Source organism: Gallinula chloropus, assembly GCF_964237585.1.
Source record: "Gallinula chloropus genome assembly, chromosome: 2".
Lineage (NCBI taxonomy): Eukaryota > Metazoa > Chordata > Aves > Gruiformes > Rallidae > Gallinula > Gallinula chloropus.
Genome location: NC_140086.1, coordinates 27,413,335 through 27,425,455, shown reverse-complemented (window position 1 = coordinate 27,425,455; position 12,121 = coordinate 27,413,335).

Here is a 12,121-nt window from a genome sequence, read left to right as displayed (position 1 = left end):
AAAAGTACATGAATATGGCACAGTCACAATAGCCATCTTAGCATGACAGAGGGAAGTACAAGGCTGCTTTGTGCAGCTGGAGTGTATAGGCAAATTCTAATGTCAAGCATCCTATTTTCAGCAGCAGTTACATATGGATATTTGCCTGGACCCTCCTTGCTTTCTCTGCCCAAAGCAGAAACCTGCAGTAGATGAGGAGGCTCATGGAGTGATTTTCATGTCTCTGCATACTTGTGTTAAGGTGTTGATAGGCATTTCTTCTGGTCTTGGTGATTACACACTGCTAGAACACAACAGAGGAGAGCCATGGAGGGGCTTTACCCTTTCAGTTGTTAGTGACTCCTGGAGTTATTTCCCACTTGGTCACACAGACAACCAGAAGATTATTGTATGTGTTCTGCTGAGACTGCTTTCGTAAAGGCTATGTTAAGAGTTGATTAGTAACTATGAGAAGCTTGTTATACACAGAAGTAAGTTCTGTACATTGTACCAAGCACATTCGTTTCAGATGCCATAATTGATTGCAGATTACATCCTCGGATTCAGTAACAGGCTATAACATTTGATTAATAAATTCCTCAGACAGTTTCAGTAATTTATGAACAATTTAGAAACTATTACATTGCATTTAAATTGTAGAAGCATCGATTGTATGTCACAGCTGAATGGAGATCTTAACTGCCAACTGAATAAATGAATACTTGGTATCTTTTCTAAGATCAGTATTTATTTTTGACTGCTAAATGTGGGGTTTTTTTTCTCAAAATTTACAGATAATTTGATTAATTAAATGGTTAAAAATAGGGCCTGTAGCAAAGATAGGATCTACCAGGAAACTTTAAGTTTTGTTCTGAATCGAACAAGTTTTATTCTAAATGGAACAAGGCAGATGCATCTCTATATCAAATTAACAATTTTGTAGTGTTAATCACAGAGGCTTCCACTTTCCCCTGCTTTCAGTAGAAATAACTTTTCTATGGGTAAATGGCTGTTTTGAGATGGATGATTATGTCCCATTAGCTCAAAGACCTTCAGTGTCATTTAAAAATTGTTTCATCTGTGTAAGACTTCAAATTCAAAATGTCTTAATGCTGAGATTACTGCATGATTGTCTCTCAGGGCAGAATCAGGGACGAAGTACATTTCTTCCCTTAAAACATTTAATGGTAACTTTGAATTTCCTAACCTTCCAATACTGAGCTTTGGGATACTTGTGATACTCCTGCAATGTACTTTACCTTATATAATTAGCCTGAATTTCTTTCCATTTCTGAGAATATACCTTGTTAATTAGATTTCCTTTCCCACAAGTTGTTTCTCAGCAGAACGAAGTGTTCAAGGGAGTCATGAACACAGCTGCCCTTTTGATTGCTTCAAAAATGCCTATACTGAGTTTAAGAGCTGCCTGACCAGAGCTGCTTTACAGAAACATGGTTAGTGGGTGGCAGAGGGCTGTTTCTTTTTTGCCATTGGCCTAGGAGGGCCAGTTCCTTCACTACTGATGCTTCTCCACTCCAAGTTATTGACATTTATTAAAACTGCTGACTTGCACATTATCTGTCTTCAAGTGACCAGGACAATGTGCAGTTGGATCTCACACACCAGTGATGAATTGCCAGGAGATGACTGCTGTGCTGGTGGGCTGGGCACTGCTTAACATCTTGCCTGAGTTTCTCTCTGCAGATCTCTGGTGGTGGTGTGTCTGCTTCACTTGAAGCATCAACAGGCTCAATACTTTGGAGAAGATTTAAGAAAACACCCTAAATCTTACAGATTAAGTTTTGGACTTTACTATCAATTTCAACCCTTTCCTCAATGCTTCTTTGTATAGACTGTCTACTGGCTCTCGGGAAGAATTACTATGTAAATATTTAGGAGCTTAACCCAAAGAACCCACTTGGCTTCACTAGACTAGACTATACTTGAACTGAATGGAGAAGAACAGAGTGACATTGTTCAATTGAAAGGGACCTACAGCGATCATTTAGTCCAACTGCCATTACTATAAAATAATACAATATTACAGAATGGAATAGACGATATTTATTCTTCTGGTTAAGGGTGAAGTGAGCCAAACTCACTCTTTAGCAGAGAGACTGCACAAAGTCTGTGTCTCCTTAGGGCGGTCGGCGCAGGCCCAGGTTTCGCGCTGCACACAGAGGGAAGTTACAGCCAGTAAGAACAAGGTTTTTAGGTACTGTGCTCTCCTGAGACACACTTCCATCTGTGCACCTTCCAGCCTTATTTACCTGAACATCCCTAGGCAGTGTTCAGAGTAATGCCAAGTTTTATTAACTAAGGGCTGAGTCCTGCAAAGCCGTGAGCTGTCCCCTTTGCTACTGATGTCTAAAGGTGTGAGAGACACTCGCCACCCCACAGCAGAGGCTCTAGGAAGTGTCTCATTTACTGACAGGTTTCAACTAATGAAGCCAATGAGTTCACTAGTCTGACTGGCAACCAATTCTGAAAATCTAACCATTCACTAGGATTCCTATAGGTATGCTTAGATGCTTGGATTTTGCGTTCCTACATTCCAAATGTATGAATCACCCTGCTTATAAAAATCGAGGCTTGAATTTTGCACACATCCTTCACAGGAAAACAGTAAAAAAAGATTGGTTTCGAGAGGTGGCCCATTATCTTCAAAGATGCTGTATTTGTTTGCAGTGGGTATAGCTAGGAATTTTTAGCTACTTTTAGGAATTAATTCTAAATGTTAGATGTTAAATTACCTGAGTGAAATTCTTTCCTACAAAATTTCAGATGTGCATCAGAGTATGTTAAAATAGACATCTGATCATATGCTACTTAGGAAATTTGCTTCACATGTTCCAAAACAAACTGAGCAATGCGGGGGAAAAAATAAATAAAGAGTGCAAACTGATGTTAAGAAATTAATATAGTGACAATTATAAATTAGGCATAAAATATGTAATACAGAAAAGACTGTTAACATTATATTTATGCAAATTAAATGTTTCTAATTCTCATCGTATGTCTTTCAATTTAAAGGTTATTTGCTCTGATTCTATGATTCAAGTGTCACAAGGTCTGACTTTAGCTGCTTTTGACATAATTTATTTGACAGGTCTGTGTGTCATAAATATATAATGTAACAAGGAAAGGTATTTTCACTGTTGAATGAAAACATTAATGCGTCAATACTGCGTATGAATACTGTTTGACATTTACTGGTTACAAAAATAAAATATACAGTATGCCTTGAAAATATGGCACTCCTATTTTTGGAAGATACTTTCTTTGTCTGCAGAAAATAGTGTCTCATAAATAAACGAATGAGTGCAGTTTCAGAGTGGATGATAAATGGTACTTTCACCATTAAGATGGATTTTTAGTAAAGATCACATAATCTGTATGTTTCCATATGTTTTACAATGCATTTAATTTTTTTTCTGTTTCAGTTCTGTGTATTAGCATGTGTAACAATAAATTTATACAGAAATAAATTGGAATATGAAATGATTTACAGGTGGAAGGAGGAAAATGCCCTCATTATTTCAACACTTACCAGCTTTTTTTTACTTTCTATACTAAGCAGTCTGTAATGAGATGTGTTGCCTTCTCCAATCTCAAAAAATTATTAAATCTTAATAATGAGAGAGAATAAATTTCATTACATTCAGAAGTCCGGTTTCCTCACAGTTCATAGGGATAGTATGGCATCCAACAGATGTTTTTACCTCTGTACAAATCTTGGACCAATTTTTCCAATGATGCTTCAATGCATAGTCATTTGCCTACATGCTTTTAATTGCCATTTGCATCTACAGATGGTGCACCTCATATCTGATTTGTGCATACTGGTGGTATCGTTTACATACACTCTGCAGCTTACCCCAGTAGAGGGGAAATTATGAGTAAACCCTCCCACCCTCCTAATGACTGTGATGACACTACTGGAAAATAGATTGACATATATTTGCAAATTTGACTTTGAAAATATCAGCTTAATTTTTCAGGCATGGTAATTTATGAAAGCATTTACCTCTACCAATATTAATGCAACCTCTGAATTTTCTATTTTACAGTAGTTTGCAAAGTTATAACCAAATTGCAGTGCCATAAACTCCTAGATACCATACAGCCAAATATTCTTAATGACATGCTTAATGATAAAGACTGTTTTATAGAGCTATGCTTCTCAATTGCATTCACACAACAGCACGGAAAGTACTTTAGAGTGAGATGGCTGAGCAACACCATTCTTCTAATTCCCAGAATGGGCACACAGAAATCCAGGATTATCTCTCACTAAGGACTTATAATGCAACTTGGGGAGCAACTCCTTCCTAATGAGAACCCTCTGGCTCCACTGCATTTCTGTAGAGAGTGACATGAAAAAGCAGAGAAATTCGTGTTTGGCTCATTTTTTTATCATGTGTTTTCCAATGAAGAGGTCTTTTGGATACATTCCAGTCATTAAGAATTAAGAACCAAAGCAGTGGGTCACAGTGCTGCAGAGGTTGTGATAAAAATCCATATCATTGATTTGACTGACTTGATGATGATAAATACTTTTTATCCTCATTGTGCTTTGCTTGTGATGTTGTCACAGCTTAAAAATGCAGCCAAATCTTAGGAATTCTTAAAAGCTCCACAGTGCTGAGTACAGCTGAATTAAGCTGCAACCTGCACATTTGTTTAAATCCCACAAAGTATGTCTCACTAACTGGACATTCTGTTTTATATTCCATTTGAGAGACAAAATTATTTAACCCCTTAATTATTACTTGCAAATAGTAGCTGTAAGGCTTTGGTGAAGGTACTTTTTGAACATTTTTTAGTCTGTTGAGTAAATCACAGACTTCATATAAAAAAACCCATCAGCAAATATGGAACTTAGGCTCTCATTTAATACAGTGTAATACAGTTAAAAATGCTTGATGCTCATCAGTTCAGGAAATGAGGTCTCTATTAGTCCATAGGCAAAGTGGCAGAGCATCACAGGTGGATGCATACATAACATCCCTTGGATTGCTTCAGATTTGCACCACTTGCAGCTTCTGGGGTGACTGAACCATTAAACTGATAGAACAAGTATGTGGGTTTAGAAACAAAGGGCTGGAAAGGACCTGTTCCATCACTGAGTTGCATTTTCTGTTTGATCTGGTAACCATGCTTCAGAATCTCGTGGAATGTTCTTTTATCTCACGATTGCTTGGGACATGACTTGCTATTTCAAACACTTGAAGCCTGGACAGGCTATAGTAATTATAGCAAAAATTCATTTGTGGTAACCTATGGATGGAGAGAGTTTTCATAAATGGAAAGTAATATTACAAAGAGTAGTTGTACATCTCCACCTTGAAGTACTTCATACTCGTCCACTCCCAGTTACCTACCCTATTCCTGATGACTTTAATACACATGCTCCTCACAAGACTTCTTCAATCTGTAAACTGCTAGGACAGACAGTAAATCCACATATGAGCTGGGGAGGGAGCAAGGTCCTTGTCTTTTGGTCTCCTGCTTCTGTAAGCAGGAAGGAGCAGATAATATTTGCTAATTCAGTTTGACAATTAGGTAATTGGTAGACCATACCCATCCTGCATGCTCTCTATAACAAAGGAAGAAGTGCAGCATCTTGTTACTCCTGTTGTTATGAGGAAGACCGTCTACTTCTGTACCTGATGTACCAGACAATGAACATCATGACTGCCTTAGGATTAAGTTCATTAGAATATTTTGCTGTAACATCTGTAGCAGATTTTCTGTTCTGCTGTTGCGGACCTGCTGTGTTTACATTTGTATTAGTAAAAAGGCCTTCTAAAATGTGCTTTAAAATAACATCATGACATTTCCTATCCAAGAGAGTTTAGTAGTCACAGTAGAAAGAATGAAGGAATGAAGGAATGAATGAATGAATGGTCTGGGTTGGAAGGAACCCTGAGGATCATAGAGTTCCAACAGCCCCTGTCACAGGCAGGGCCACCAAACTCCAGGTAGGTTCTACACAAGGTTGCCCAGGGCCCCATCCAGCCTGGCCTTGAATACCTCCAGATACGGGGCATCCACCATGTCTCTGGGCATCCTGTTCCAGCACCTTACCACTCCCTCTGTACAGAACTTCCCCCTAAAATCTAATCTACACCTTCCCTCCTTCAGCTTTAATCCATTCCTCCTTGTCCTGCCATTGTCTACCCTTTTAAAAAGCTGATTCCCCTCCCATTTGTATGCTTCCTTCAGGTACTGGAAGACTACAATGAGGTCCCCGGCAGCCTTCTCTTCTCTAGGCTGAACAAGCCCAGCTCCCTCAGCATCTCTTTGAATTCTTAGTTGATACTCCAGTGTAGTTAGTTGATAACCCAGTATAAACTAACAATTTCAAATACATTTTGCTTCAAGTTCCTTTTTCTCTTTGCTTTCTCTGCAACTTTTTTTAAATCTCTGGAACTTATTCCTTTCCATTTTTGCTTGCTTTCCACAGCCAAATTCTTAATTCAGAGTACCTCCATAAAGGAAGACATGTTTTGAAAGAATGAGAGCAATCCTAACTGATAAGAAAAAAAAAAACGCACTCTTTTGGTCTTGGAGTGCTTCCAGATTCGAAACAGGTTTTGGAATATTACATTTGCAATCTGCAATTTGTGATCATTGTAGTTTTATTTTCAGTAGTAAAATTGTGTTTAAATCTGCCAATCATAGCTCAGGTTCCGTGCTGGCCTGACTCTACTGTTGCCCTCATTTCACACGTCTTCTGTATGCCTCTTCTCTTCAGTTCCCAACCCTGTGAGCCAGCAATGGTCCTGTGGGGGACCCATGATGCTCTGCAGACCAAGGGATTGATTGCTTAGCTCCTTCCTATCTCTCCTACAAGCAGAGTCTGCTCTATGGACTGCATAGCCCAAGTGCTGGTGAGTGCAGCAGTGACTGAACTACACGTGGGATGGTGCAGGTGCAGAGCTGGAGACCAGGGTTAAGGTGCTGGTGGGCTGTGAGGCTGTGGTGCAGCAGGAGGAAAGGTGGGCAGAAAGTATTATGGCTGAAAAAATCTCAAGGGAATGAGACTGTGTGATATTGTTCATGGATGAAGAAGTGGAGGAGCACGTGGTGCAGCTGGGATGTCAGGCTGCATGGGGATGCTGGAGGAGACATAGACCATAAAAACTTGAACCTATTGCTGGTGGCAAGCCCTTGATCAGCATGCAAAGCTGCATTCAGAAGAGCAGTTTACCTCACACAAGCAGAGTTTCCCCACACTGCCATTGATCCTGCTAATGTGGTTTTAACAGCATTTAAATTACTTCACAGCAATAAAAGAGGAGGGATTTTTCCCTAGACTAAGACTTTTTGAGACAAAATGCTGCATTTATAGGTGTTTCATACATATAAGCATGAAGTACAAGTATGAGCAAGCTCACATCTGCCTCTTTTCAACCTCAGAGACTACACCTTTTCAGAGAGACAGGTGGTCCATAAGGAGGAACAGGTGTATCCTGAGCATTGCCACCTCTGTGTTATGGACAGGCATTGCAAACACTGCACTCAAAGCACTTCAATCATTTCTCTGTCAATGTCACCACTCAGATACTTCATCAGGAACCAGCAGGGGTAGTGGCAGCTCCTTGCATGGCACGCATCCAAGAAAATTTAGGATAGGACTAGAAGCATGTTAACCAAAAGAGAGAAAGTTAAAGGGAAGTACTTCCAGTCAAAAGATAAATTTGGAGCTAGGATAACAGTTTTAGAATAACCAGTAGGTTAGGACTTGGCAACAATTAACTGCGAAGGATGTGGATAGAGTTTCACAGGGACACGGCACCCTGTGCCTTGGTGTGTGCACCATTCTCCCCATGCAGAGAACACTGAATAGTACAGAGATGCCTTTAGTGCCCACCCTGCACCCCCACAGCTGCACTGGGGTACCCTTGGAGACACGTGGTCACACCCACTTAGCACAAGGCCACCCGGTGTTAGCACAGCTGGAGGCTTTATTGCACTGCTTATCAGGAGAGAGACAACTGAGTGAGTTTGGGCAACTGCTGAATCTGCTTTGTACATTGTCCTCAGCTTAGAAAGGCAACATCCTGCCTGCCTGGGCTGCTACTATGCTCAGGCCTGGGCTTCCCAGTAGAAGAAATATGGCCATATTGAAGGGTGTCCAGCAAAAGCCATGAAATATGACATAGCAGGAGAGGCTGTGTTCAGAAAAAGTGAGCCCTTAGCAGAAAAGTCCTTAGTATCCACCTTCAGCAAATTGGGCTGGAAGATGGGGGCTATTTTGGGGGCCTTATTGTTAGCCTGTGCCCTTTTACATTTCGTCATGGTTCCAACAATCTCCTGAGTGCTGAGGTGTCCAAATTCAATCAATATCTGGCTGGATATTTTGAGCCACACCTTTCCTGTTCCTCCCTTGACAAGGTGCCTTAAGTCCTCTATGATTTCTCCTTCCTATAGACTTACCCTGATGCACAGAAAGGAGGGTAGCAAGTTGTTTGGGACCAAGGGTAAAGGCAACAGCAGGCATGAACTGGTGATCTGAGAAGTTCCTAGGATCTAGTCTTTCTAATGGCAGTTTAATATATACATTTTCCTTGGCAGAAGGGTTGGCTCCTTGGAGATCCATGCTGGTTTGATTTCCCCAGACACTAAACCAGAGTCAGTCATTTTCTCAGTCTTCTCTTTCAGGTTTGAACTCTTTATGGAGGAAGGTACCCTCACTCACTGGAGCAGGGTACTCCTCTGAAGGTAAAATGGCAGAGTTGAATCTCCTGAGAAGGAGATTGTTTCTGAATTTCTCATCTGATATGGTAAAAACTGGGCTATTGTATTGAAGAAGATGCCCTGTCTTATGTCTGAAATTAGAGCCACCACTACATTTTGTTCGCTCCGATGTAAAAATGGTGGAAACACTAACAGATCGAGGGGGAGCGGTTATACATTTCTGCAAAGAGTAAGGGAAATACCTCACTTGCTTGGCCTGCTCAGTTGTGGGTCGACTCTGGTGACACCAGAGCCTGAATACCAGCTAAAAATCAATTGTTCTAATACTGCAGTGTTCTCCAAAGTCAGGAGCAACTGACAAAACCTTTACCAGACATTGGAAATGCTGCCTCTGCCCATGCAGGTGTCAAAAATGATCTTTCCACAGAAACAGTATTTCCTTCAGAAAGTACAAGGGGAAAAAAAAAAAGAATGAAAGTTTAATTCTCTGATATGTAAACTACATCAGCAGTTTCTTCCCCATGGAAAACAGCAGGTAAGTTTTGGTGAGAGTCAAGATTCCCTCCCCCACTCCATTTCCTGGAATTTGTAAATTTAAGATAGGTCTTTAATGTTATATTAACATAGATTTTTATGTGTCAATTAACAGATAAATTCATTATGAAAACTCATTTAGGAAAGGGCTGACACCAGACAAAGCCTGGAGGCAGCTGTGGAGTGCTGGGATGCAACATCTGCTCCATCAAATTGCACTCAGATGCTCCCATTCCTCTGCTGTTTGTCACTGCTCTGCAGTGTCTCAAGCAGCTACTTACCTCCCCGGGACATACAAGTTCGGACACAGACCCACAAAATCCAAATGTCTCTGCTAATTCTCCCAGGCATAACCAGCTGAAGAAAGTTGTCAAGATATACAACCCGTTGACATGGTGAAAGAAAAAAAATCTGAACCAGCTACATGCTGTGTTGATTTGTCATGTGAGATTTGCTTTTGTTGATTTATTTACTCAACAACTGAATATGACATCCATCTGAAATATCAAATCTACCTTTGGAGACCACCTATTTTCTGTGTTACAAACCTCATGTGGTAATGGAGCTAATGCAAAAATGCCTTCCATTACTAGCAGTGGTTCTTCTCATGACATAACAGAAACTGACTCAGAAAGTAGCATATGCTGTTATCACCCATAATAGATCAGCCACATCGCAAAGATTGGAAGCCAAAATTACCATTTGGCATGTCTGTAAATTCAAATATACCGTCTGTCCCTAGTTGAAAATTAATGGAATTTTATCTATTTTGTATATGTATCAAAGGCTTTGCTTTCACTAGTGCCATAAAAGATTTTTAATTTAGTATTTGTATTACAGTAACTCTCCATGGGTGTTTAATGTTGTTGCAGAGCTCATCACATTGCAATTTGTAAAACACATCCCCTTCTGTCTCCCTTCAGATTGTTTCCTGCTCATCGAGGTTCAGTTCTTCCAGCAACAGAGAGCTGGGAGACAGACCCTGAGGGGCTGTCCCAAGGCAGGGGCCACTCAAACCATTCCCAGCAGGTGAGTGGTAGTGAAATGAAAGGCAACACGAAAATGTTATACCACGGGTACACATACAGATCTCTCCGTATATGTTTAGTGTACATCAGAAATTCCTCTACGTGCTCTGGTGTTATTGAACTTTTGTTTTGAAGGCTCTCTAGTTCAGAAAGGGGCAATTAGTGAGGAGGCACCGTATCTGCACAGTCTCTGAACAGAAAGCTCCTCGACAGCAGGCAGATTTCCATGCGTACACATGGCAGGATCAGACCTTTCATGGGTAGCTCATTTCTATACCTGTAGTCGTGGTGCATTTTCAGCCAGCACACAAACTCATTTTGAGGGTGTGTGGTGAGGATTTTTGCCCAACTGAATTCACAGGCTTCTCTTTTTTGTTTTTTTCCAGGCAGCCTCTGCCACTCAAGTGTTTCTGATGAAGGCTTCTTCTCGACAGCTACAGTTTCTAAAAGGGACAAATTATGCGTCCAGTCCTGCAAGCCTGCCTGCAATGAACGCCTTTAGAAATCAGTGGAGCTTTCACATGGCAGATGGCTCCCTAGCATTGAGCTCTACATAATTTTGCGATATTTTAGCTGGGGATATTTTAGTGGCTTTTTCCCTATGCATGACAGCATGATTTGCTGGCTGCTGGAAAATGTCATCAGACCCTTTCTCATTCCACAGTTAAACCTTTGGATTTTTTTTTTATTTTTTTTTTGAACTAGCAAAAACATTTTCTTTGCCTGTTGTACAGGACACTCTTATCTGATGAAAAATATTTCCAGATAAAAATGGTGACATTGGAAGGGTGGAAAGGCAAAATAGCCATGTTATGTTTCAAAATAAACCTGAAGCCAAAAGGAGGGGTAGAGGTTTCTCTATAAGCCTTTAAAAATATGTCCTGTTATTGAAAGTATTTCTGTCCCTTAAAATCCTTGTGAAGGACTCTTTTATTTGCAGTGTCACCTGATTTCTTCTACAAAGCAGTAAATGCAAAATTGTGATAAATTCACCATGCTGAGCATTTCTGTATTCTGGCAAAAAGAGTGCTTAAGTGTAAATTCAATGGTTACTGCAGATTGGTCCTCAGCCAGCCTGCCTCCTACAAAAGCACGTCAAAAGAAAAAAATCTTTGACCCTTCCCAATGATGGGTATGCAACAAAACTAAAATTAATGTGGCTTCCTTGTTTCTATCTTATCAATGACATCAACTGATCTCTGGAGACAGGAAATGGTAGCTAACCTTATTCGCAACTCTTAGCTGAACAATTGCAGGGCGTTGCAGGGTGTAAAACACTGTAAATTACAGAAAAAATAGTGGCTATCTTTAAAAATATGGCAATATAACTGTGATATTAAGAGCAAGATGTTTCGATTCATTCTTCACATAATAAATACTTCAGGATTTAAGTATGAGCTATTTAAGAGGGCTTTTTTTGTTCAAAATAATTCTCAACCTTTGGGTCAACAACACTGTGAGACAGACACTAGATCAGAAAGGTCTGGGGTTTTCAGGAGGTGTATTCAGGATCCCACCTGAGATCTCCATGCGAATTTCATGTGCTGTCTTACCTGGTGATACAAATGCATTAAAACTTCCACAAAAATACAGTACTAGGCAGGATATGGGATCAGTCTTTCATTTGGAGGATGGACAAGAATGAACAAGAGAACATTATAAGAAAGGAGGATGGCTAACAAAGAATTTACCTTGGCAGTTGAGAGTCATGAATGTTTTTTTGCATCTGGTAACCAGCACAACCAGAGATGAGTCAGTATGTGAAGAGTTAATAACCCCATGCCTAGTAAATTAGGGAAATGGGTCCTTGAGGAAGCACTCTAAGGCATAACATACAAAGTCATTTTTGCTAATCAAAGAGGCATTGCAAACTT